Here is an 11183-nt window from a genome sequence, read left to right as displayed (position 1 = left end):
ACACTGGCACCTGACTCAAACTAGACCAAGTGGACTGTTGCTTGCATGTAGGATGGGTCTTCCAAATTTGTAAGAAGTTATTTAAGGATGGAAAATAGTAACAACAGGAACATGCTTATTCCAGCTACAGAACCAAGATTATATTGGCAAATAGTTCTCATTAGATAGATTGAAATCATAATAAGGGTCCTGAGTGGGAAATTTAAGTGTTTAGGTATTACGGTTCAGTAGCTATAAATAGTTATTGTTTTGTTATTTTATTTACTATTTTATGAGCCAAATTATCATATTAAGAAGATTGAACAGCAGTGAATCATAAATTGATAGTAGAGGGGAGGAGTTAAAGGCAAAGTAAGACCAACTAGAAAACAATAATTGAGTGCTGAAATGAAAAAGGATGGAACGAATCCAACAGACATGGAAATATGAACCAGTAGAATCTGGTAAACAGATTGAATGCTTGGGGGTTGGGTGGGAATATTACAGACAACACTGAATAAATGTATCTATTTCTTTCCACATTCAATTTTATTTTCCTTTCCTCTAACCCACATAGAATTTTTTGGCTTATCGCATATTTTAAACATTCTAGTGTGAAATATCTAAAGACCAACAAAAGTAGAGAGAATAGTATAATGAGTTATTTAAATATCTTGAGAAAAATAAATGGATTTTGATCTCTACCTCCCGCCATACTCAAAAGTCAAATCCACGTGGATTGTAAACCCAAATAAATCTTCTAGAAAATAACATAAGAAAACATCTAGTTATTTAAATATCTTGAGAAAAATAAATGGATTTTGATCTCTACCTCCCGCCATACTCAAAAATCAAATCCACGTGGATTGTAAACCCAAATAAATCTTCTAGAAAATAACATAAGAAAACATCTTCATGACTTTATTGTAAGCAAAAATGTCTTAAGTGTGTATAAAAGCCACTAACAGAAAGGGATTGATAGACTGACTTAATCTAAATTGAGGATTTCTGTTCATTGGAAAATGCTATTAAATGACTGCAAAGGCAGGAAACAGAGCAGGAGATAATATTTGAAAAATAAATTTTTAAAGCACAAATGGCATGTAGCTCAAATGTGTTTTATTAACTTGAAATTTGGGTTCTTTTTTTCTGATATGTAAAATTACAAGTTTCATATACTTGCTTTATTGAAATATTGTTTTCTGACCACATCCATGACTTTTAAGCTTAGAAAACCTTCCGATATCAAAGGGTTTAATAAACATTAATTCCTCTTTTCTTTCTTTTCAATCTTTTGGGGTTTTATTTCTATATTTAACTTTTAATCCAATAAAATTTCTGTATTGTATAAGGTAAGAGACTCTATATTCATTGATTTCTAAATTTGTCTACAAATACGCTTTATTCTTAAAACTTCCAATATAAAATACCAAGTTTGAATATTTGATATTTTTATTCTTTCCGAGAAAAAAATAATAAGTATTTCTTAAGGCTGGATGATTTTGGTTTATTGATAGAAAGTATTTGTCTTTTTTTTTCCTTTCATTTTAAATGAAAAGCCATAAATCATCTTGGCAGTCAATCGTTGGTTCTGTCATCAAAAAGAAATCCAAAGAGGGTTGTCTTCTGTTGCTTCAGTTAACGTAAGTGCTACTTAATAAATTTCGACCACAAACTTATGCACTTTTGTGAAAAATTATAAATGTAAGTCATGAAATGCCTAAGGGAAAATCATTCCTCTGTGTCTAAGTTATTACTCAAGCTCCCATATTTGTTAAAGGGAGACAAGCAGTGAACTAAATTATTTTCTTACACTGAGGTGATGATGGAGCAGAAGTAAGGCTTGAACAGAGTGAAAAAGTATGAAAAATATAAAGATAAAGCAAAGACCCAACTACCTTGTTTCATCTACATCTGAGGACTGCAAATGGACTTTACCATTTCACAATATCTCTTCCCCTTAAAGATTGTACTATTTAGGTTAATTTAAAAGAGACGGTTTTTATGAAGATTAAAGGTATATGTTTAACCCAAAGGCATATGTTTAAATGAAACTTTGTTATTATTTTAACATTTTCTTTGTCTCTAAATTATGGGGTAAGGTATTTGAAGAATTGACTCTAGAGATATTAGGTAAAGTCTGTGCAGCTTTGTGCAAGAGGAAGGATCTTATTATGTGTTCTAGAAAGTTAAATCAATACATATGTATTAAATCTTTTTTAAGGGAATAAGTCTTTAGTAAGTGTAACTAAGACATGAATAACTACAGGATTATGCTTCAGTGTTAGACATTGCTATCTGAAAGTTTAATCAATTACATTTTTTTTAAAGAACCCAGGCTTCCATAGCCGAAGATATCACTTGAGATACATAATAGAGCAATAGTTCTAATCTGATAAGCTCAAGAAAAATGTATTTCAAAAGGGTAATTCTTCCTCTTTCTTGAGAGGGACACTTTATTTTTCTATTAATTAAAAAAAGTTATTTTGACATGATAAAAAATTTCATAGTACACCTTAAAACAAAAAACACTAAGGCTAAATATACAAATATATCTGATATTTTAAACCTATAAAAATAGTATCCACCCCACAGGAGCTTTAACTGTATTTTTAGGCATGGAATAAGTTTGGAAGAGGGTCTGTAGTTACACTCAAGTGAGTGAAGTCTTGGGTATGAAATTAGTTTAGTTCTATAGGATCTTTGTTGTAGATCTCCTAACACATCAGAGAAAGATTACACTAAATCGCATTCATACACATGCCCACAAGTTTGATCACTTTGCATTAGACCCACCACTAATATTTGCAGAGCTCCTGATAATACTACAAATGGAGACCACATAACATATGTCAAAATATTTAAAACTTATAAATCAATTCTTCGAATTGCTAAAACATCTGAAAAATTGATTATGTTCTAACCTCCAACCTTGGCAAACATAATATTTGCAATGGTCTGCAAGATGATGGTACAGGGAGAAACAGCCACACGAGCCTCTGGGGCCCTGATCTATACCTCCACCCTTCTTTTCTTACCTCTGGTTCTATCCTTCATCACAAGAAGCCTTGAACTCACGTGTGTGGATATCCCCAAAAGCATAAATTTCATCAGTTTTTCTTAAGAGTCACCCCCTAGCCCCCATGTAAGCTTTTTGTGTGCAGTGGCTCTATAGACTATCCTCAGGAGGACAAGCCAAGGGTGTCTCAAACGTGTTCTAGAAGCAGTTTGGTGCCATTAAAGCAGGGAATTCCATGCTTCCAGGTAACCAGAGTGCTATGTCAAGCGGAAATACAGAATCCTTGTGCTCCTACTCCTCAGCCCCATAAACTCCTTGCCCATGGATTGGAGAACTGTAAGATCAAGACCAGAACAAGCCCTCTAAAACATACAGCCCACTTCCAGGATCTCTAAGGGCAGTACTGCTTTTTGCACTCAACCAGCAGGTCTTTTGACTAAATAAACACTTCAAAACTGTATGTTAATTTTTACTGAGCACGAACAGAATATAGGAATGTCAAAATAATAATTCAGTTACAACTTCAATGCAAAATACATATGAATTGCATATAAGGTCACTCTTTTATAGCCTCATGAATATGAAAATGCATATAAATTATTTTTTCAGTTTCATCTAATTATTATTTCTTTTTCTCTCACTATGTGCCAAGCACTGTGTTACCCATTGTGGATATAAAATTAAAGACAGGCATGACATTAACAGTCTTGGGGGTGGAGAGACATATAGTTAATGCCTAATAAGCATAAAAGTATGATGTAGGCCTTTATGAAGCAACTGATGTAGGTTTGAGGGTTAAGGGAAATCTTTCTGGAGAAAGTGATTTTAAATTGGGACCTGGAGAATAAATAGGAATTAGTCAGATTTTAGAGAAAAAAAAATCCAAGAACTATAAGAAATGCATTGTTCTATGTAATTTGAATAAATTCAGCAAGAGATAAGCCTAGAAAAGTAGGTATGGGTCATTTCATTAAGATCTTTGTCTATCAAGATAACAGCATGAACTTTAGCCTGAAGGAAATGAGAAACCATGGAAAGATTTTAAACTTTTCAAGATCAGATTAGGTTTGTTTGTTTGTCTGTTTATGAAGCTACTTTGGCTTCATTGTGGGAAAATGGATAAGACTGGCACAAGACTTTAATGTAGGGACCAGGGGAGATTAGGTCTAGACTAGAGTAGTGTTTGTGAAGGAAAAGAGAAGTGAATAGATGGAAGGGGTATCTAGGAGGCACACCTGACAAGAATTGGAGATGAAGTGGATATAAAGGATGAGAGAAAGAAGAAGGAATTAAATATAAATAGCTTCACCTAGGTGTCCACTAGTGCCATTCACTGAGAACAGAACATAAGAGGAAAGGAAGTTCTTTGGTGGTCATGTGTGAGGAGCTGTCTTGTTTTTAACATCAGTGCAATTCAGTAGAAGAGACGAAAAGATCTTCCTTCCATGTGTCTGAATATACAGAAATTACAAACAAGCAACAATGGTTAAATAAAAGGTGTTCTATAACCCTCCCAACTAACAACCTGGAAGGCAGCTTCGAATGTAGAATTCTTGGATTCCCCAAAGATTTCCATTGGAAAGTGGTAGCATAAGGAGAGCTGGTCTCTACCAGCCTTCTCTTCTAAGCCCAGCCTGCATGTTCACATCCCTTGGAAACATACACCACTTGACCATCCACCACTCAGGTGCAGAGATGATGTGATGGTTAATTTTATGTATCAACTTGACACAATTCTGGGTGTGTTTGTGAGGGCATTTGTAAATGAGTTAACATTGAAGTCAATGGACTTTGAATAAAGCAGATAGCCCTCTTTACTGTGGACGAGCCTCATTCAATCAGTTGAAGTCCCAAATGGAACAAAGACTGACCTCTATCAGGCAGGAGAAATTCTGCCAGCAGACAGCTTTCAAACTTGAGCTGCAACATTGGCTCTTCTCTGGATCTTCAGCTTGCCTGTCCATCTTGCAGGTTTTGGACTAGCCATTCTCCATCATCATGAGCTAATTCCTTAAAATAAATTTTCTCTTTCTCCTTCTGTATATACACATACTATGGGTTCTGTTTCTCTGGAGAACTCTAATACAAGACAGTATAACTGTAGGCGAGGACTACAGTCAGAAAGACAGGCCTTGGAAAGAAATCCATGGAGGCCTGAAGAAATTTGTGAGTTCCTGGAAGATGCAGTGTAGTCTAGTCTGGAAGAGAGATCTGAATCCTGCCAACCTTTCACCCTTTGAGAGGTGGTCAGCTAAGCAGTGGCCAGAGAAGAGTCCTCTAAAGCACAGGGCCCAGGACCTACTTACCTCTATCCTGTGTCTGTGCGGAAGGAGGTATGGGAGAAGCAGGCATGACATCATAATATAAGCTCAGTTTGGAACAGGTCCAGTTAGAATTGCTGTTTTGACATCTAAGTAATAACATGAAGCAGCCAGTTGGGACACAGGCGCACCTTTTTGGAAAATCATTCAGGCCAAAATATAGACTTGAGTGATATCAATAAGCAGATGGTAGTTGAAGCCATTTAAGTAGTGAAATTATCTGGGAAGGAGTGTCTTGGGTAGAACCCTAAGGAATACCACCACATAAAGCACAGGCAGATGAAGGGGGACCCACAAAGGAAACTAGAAAAAAATAAAATAAAGGTGAGCTGGCAGAAAATCACTTTGATCTACAATAGTGGTTTACATAATTGTGAGTTGCAAAGGACTAAACCTAAATAAATGAAAAAGGAACTTGAATTAATATATTCAAATATTTCTAAATTGATGGCAATTTAAGTAAAAATTTATCAAATGCAACTGTTTTGTAGAAATAGAAAATATATACATAAATATGAAAAAATTTAATTAATAGAGCATCAAGAAAAGAAAAAATATCCAGGAAAAAAATACAAAATAAATATGTAAACATATGCTATGTTTTAGAAGATGTATCATAAGTGAAAAGACCATACTAATGTTCAAAAACAGCTGTGAATTAAACTCTACCAATTAATAAGTATTCAGACAATGAATTTACTGTAAGATATGAAAAGTGGTAATAAAGAAATTTCTTGAAAATTGTCTTTAAACACAAATATAACAAAAATTATTTAGAATGTGCTTCATTCAATATATTAAATATTGAACCCCTAATCTAAGCCAGGTATTGTGCTGCTTAATGTTGATACAAAAATGCACCAGGACTAATAATCTACCTAAATTCTAAGTCCTAGAACAGAGAACATGTTTGGCCCAGCTTGGGCCAAATATACCATTCTGATTAAATCAGATGGAGTCAGGGGTACAGGTTTACAAAACAGTATACATAGATAATTAAAGAGAGAGAGAAAGAGAAAGATGGATGGAAGGATGGAAGAAGAGTTTGGAAGGGCCTCTTCCCTGTTGGGGGCAGTATTTCTTAAGAAAAGGAGTAGCTGTATCAGTACAGTGGATAGGCAATGACACCAGAACAATTAATTACCTATGATCCAGTGCTCTAGTATTCTGTCCTTTGGGAATGGTTTTCTTCTCCTGCGTGACTGACTGTGACCTGCATGCATTAAATCCTTGACACTTTTGCATTTTTAGTTAACATTTTTTTTTGGGGGGGGGGCTGGACACTACTGGGTTCTAACCAGCCAGCCCTAGTTAATAATTTTTAAATTAATATTAATTGAGCATCTGTTACATACTGAGTACTGTGTAACCAAAATATTTAGCAAAAATAATTGAATTTCGACATTTTAAAGTTACCAAAAAGGATTATTTTAACCAAATATAATATCTCGCACAAATTTAGACATTTTAAAGTTACCAAAAAGGATTATTTTAACCAAATATAATATCTCGCACAGAAAATTATATAATTATAAAAATCCTTACGATATTTTATTGACCAAAAAAACCTAGAAAAAATCTCATCAAAGCAATATAAATAACAAGAATTTCGACATTTTAAAGTTACCAAAAAGGATTATTTTAACCAAATATAATATCTCGCACAGAAAATTATATAATTATAAAAATCCCTACGATATTTTATTGACCAAAAAAACCTAGAAAAAATCTCATCAAAGCAATATAAATAACAACAGGAACAACCTGGTTGTAGGGTAGTCATTAAACATGAATTAACTCAATCCTTCAGAGACCTATTTGCCTTAGGTGTGCTGTCATTGTTTTTCTTAGCCTCTCCTTTTTACAGATGAGGAAATTGAGACAAAGAGCTTATTAAAAAAAAAAAAATCTAGTCTTCAAACAGAAAATGATGGAGAGATTTTAATCCAGGCAATTTTTCATCCAAGACTAATATCTAAAACAATTTATAAAAAAATCCAGTTTGAAATGAATTACCAAAATGTTGAGACAATTAGTCAAACTGAAAATGAAAAAAAAAAAATTCAAAATGTTTCTCACTCTAAAGGCTAAAATAAAGCTCAGAAGAATTAAATAGTTAAATATATAAAAATCAAACCATAAATATATACAATGGTGATATTTATGAATACTGCTGAAATCTATGAAGAAGAGAAATTCTTCTAAGTTTAGAAGCAATGGTAAATATTTTTAAAAACTCAACATATTTCCCTGTTGAAAACAATTAAAATCTTCCACAATATATGATAAAAATTATATTTAAGTGGGACAAAACAAATTAAGAACATATTTACAGTAAATGAAAAAATCAAACGGTATCATTGTCACATAAAGAATTTTTATAGGTTCAGTTTATTGGTCCAAAGGATTAAAACCTTTATTTATAAAAGAAGGAACAGAGAAAACATAAAACTGCTAAAAAAGAAAAAAAGGCTAAGATTCCAATATACAAGTGGACAACAAGAAAAAATTCATAATTTATAAAAGAATAAATACATTTTAATATATACAAAATATTCACCCTCTTTGGTAACACCACACTGTAAATTTTAAATATTAATATATTGTTTTCATTTAGATTAAGAAATACTTTTAAGACACCCAAAGCTACTAAGAGCAAAATAAAAACGATATTCTTATATATTGATGATGAGTAAAAATGTAATATCAGATGTTATTAGTAGCCACCATGTAATATTCATAGACTATGATACAGAAATTTCCATTTGTGAAAGTAGTCCCTAAGAACTCATTAAGAATAAAAGCATTATTATACATCATGAAGGACTGAAAATAATCTAGATTTCTAATCTTTAGTAGAGTGTTAACAAATCTAGATTGTACCACTTCAGAGGACTATTAGATGTTTCTTTATATATAATACAAATACATATATTTCTTTATATTTTTATAATAATAATGTAGAGAATGTATTGACATAAGTAGTGAAACAAACAGGACATAATATCATATGTTTGGCATAAAAATTCTGTTCTTATTCATAATAAGTCAGCAGTTATTTATCTATACATAAACATGTGTGATGTGTGTGTGTGTTTGTGTGTGTTTGTGCGTGAAAAGAGCAAGAAAGATAAAGAGAGAAAGACACTAAAATGAAATTTACCTGAACACTAACTAATTTGGGTGAGTGACATATTTTGAGTTTCCAAAACACCTATTAGGCATGGATTACATTTAGAGTGAGGAGAAAAAAAAGTTAAGAAAAATAATATAAAGTTAAGAACAATAGTAAGAACATATAAATAAGATAATGTAATAAACTATTGAAATTTCTTCCTAATGAAAAACATCAGAATTAGAAATTTATGCTACTATTTTTTATAATACTTTCTTACTCATATGAAATATTTCACAGAAACTAGTAGAGTTTGGGGGAAATGCCAGCATAAGCCATGACTGTTTCCCATCATTTAGAAGTGCATTCCCATCATTTGACTTGTTGTCAAATGATACAAACCATATCCAGTTTTAAGTTTACTTTTGTGAACAGCTGTCTTAAACTGAGACATGCTCTTCAGGTTACAATTTGAAGATAAAAACCTGTGAATATTCTCCTGAGCTGAAAATTAAATCCTGGGGTACTAATAAGTAATGAAGTCACCCAGCTGCTCATGGAATTCCCTCTTTCCTTATATTCTCAGCCATACTGGTCATTTCAGTTACCCCTGGGAAGAGAAATGACAATCAGAATTGCCCCATTACAGGACGGCATGTTTCCCAGAGATCACAGACAGTGCAACAGGCTGTTGAAGGTAATGACCTTCTCTAGACACAAGTGGATTGCCTACGAATTCCAGGAGACAAAAGGTGATAAAATTTGTTTTCATATATTTTCAAGTGGACAACTATATCTCAACATATTATCCTTTATACTATGCTGTATTAAAGGAATAATAACAATAATAATACCCCAGAAGCTGATCATATTTTTTTCCTGATTTTATGTGGCTCTCTGTATTTGTTAGGTATAACTCCATTCAGTAGTTCAAGGTCCAAGAAAACACAAATGACTGAAGTCATTTTATACTATATAAAGTACTATAAATATATATTTTAATGATGCCTTCTTTTACCCATTAGTAATGGGTCGATCCCTTTTGTTTCTCATGCTTATATTTATGCTTAAATCTTTACTGTTCACAAATATGTGTATATATAACAAACACATTTAATTTATTCAACAACTCGTTGAGGTAGTGTGGTACACTGAATTATTGCTTCCATCAATAATGCTTCTTCCAGCAGGCAAAGTGTGATGTATCACCAGCCTGAGACTTTAGTTTGACCACATGATTTGCCTTCATCAATGGACAGTGTCAGGACAAGTGCCAGAGTGCCAATTGTGAGCAGAGGCTTTCAGAAACATTACCTCCAGAGCTGTTCTCGCCCTCATGAGATCAACATGCTCCAGATAGTGGCACTTTCTTTTGCCAGGGTTCCAGAAAGAGACAGCATATGGCATGGAGCAGAGCCCCACCAATCTCAGATGAGCCCAGCAAAGTCACTGCCAACTCACAGACCTGCAAGAGAGTTTATAAGAATTAGTGAACCACCATTTACTATCTATGTGACCAAAACTTAAGTCTTCTAAAGATTAGACAAATTAGTTTTACTTAACACCACAGTGACTTCTCAACTAAAAGCCTCATTCCTTGAAGAAATTATTCCTAAGTATATGGGGATAAGGGGAGGCACTTTTTGTCAAGAAGCTTCCTGTCTTCCAAAACTCATGAAGAACATAAAATCTCTCTCCATCACCATCTGCAAATATGTTTACCTCTATGGATTTAAATAATGTAAATTCTCTGCTTTCTCCATGTCTTTATTTTATGTGAATGGAATATCCTTTATCTTTTCATTTCAGTTTTTCTTTTCTTTCTTTTTTTTTTGGCTTAAAGATTATTTCAACATAATTAATATGATTATAGCAGTGGTTTCTAAATAGTTATAAATGTTGGGTTTCGTAGTAGCAATATTTCCATAGTCAGATACATAGTTCTTCCTAAATCAAGATTGGAAAATACCTTCTTAATCTAAAAGTAAAAATCTTGTTATATAATAAGAGACCTGGAAGTTAGGTTTATTATATCACATTATCTAAAAAAAGGTCCATACAAAAAAAGTGAGAAAATAAAACATCTATAGGTTCAAATGTACTATGTCAACTAAGACACCGAGAATAAAAGTGGCTCAGAACAATCCAAGAAATGTGAGGTCTGATAAACTTACTGGGCCTAGATAGGAGCATGGGGCTTCAGTCATGTCCCCCTCGCCCACGTCTGGGATAATTGCTAAATTACACATTTTGGCAACTGTTTCCAAACTAGTTGCTGCCCCAACTGTATAAACTACCCAGATGTTATCATAAGTTGTACAATGCAACCCTTATTCTTTCTTTGTTGCAAGCTTCGTGGAATTCATGACACAAAGCAATGCACAGCCAATCAGTAGCTTATTGTATCTTAGTGAACCAATGTAAACTCTTGGCAAACAACTTTGGAACTGCCCCCTAACATCTCCCTTTTTCTCTTTAAAAATCTGTTTACAACTGCTGCCAGAAGGAGCACATTTTCAAGGCAACTTGAATTTGTGTTTTCCCAGGTTACAATCCTAAAAATTGTTTTGTATTTTTGCCTCAGTTTCTCCTTTTAGGTTTAAAACACTAAAATGGCCTTAGGGTCACAAGATAAATATTGTCACATAATCGCTCAGTTATTCATTTCTCTACTTAGTTATTCATTTAATCATTCAAATACGTGTATTAGAAATACATGGGCTGACATAGCCCAATACCATGGACTGGG

General features: G+C 33.4%; 1 long non-coding RNA gene across 1 annotated transcript in view; it reads right to left on the bottom strand.

Annotated features, from left to right (window-relative positions):
• Positions 1-9950, bottom strand: part of LOC103603187 — an 11254-nt gene extending 1304 nt beyond the window's left edge. Inside the window, exon 1 of the long non-coding RNA XR_551591.1 lies at positions 9749-9950. This is a non-coding gene — a long non-coding RNA (uncharacterized LOC103603187). The remainder of the gene's footprint in view (positions 1-9748) is intronic.
• Positions 9951-11183: the final 1233 nt, after the last annotated feature.

The sequence above is a fragment of the Galeopterus variegatus genome, unplaced genomic scaffold (genome assembly GCF_000696425.1).
Source record: "Galeopterus variegatus unplaced genomic scaffold, G_variegatus-3.0.2 Scaffold4491, whole genome shotgun sequence".
In the NCBI taxonomy this organism is placed as follows: Eukaryota; Metazoa; Chordata; class Mammalia; order Dermoptera; family Cynocephalidae; genus Galeopterus; species Galeopterus variegatus.
Note: the sequence above shows the minus strand (reverse complement) of the source record. Positions and strands in the feature narration are given on the sequence as shown.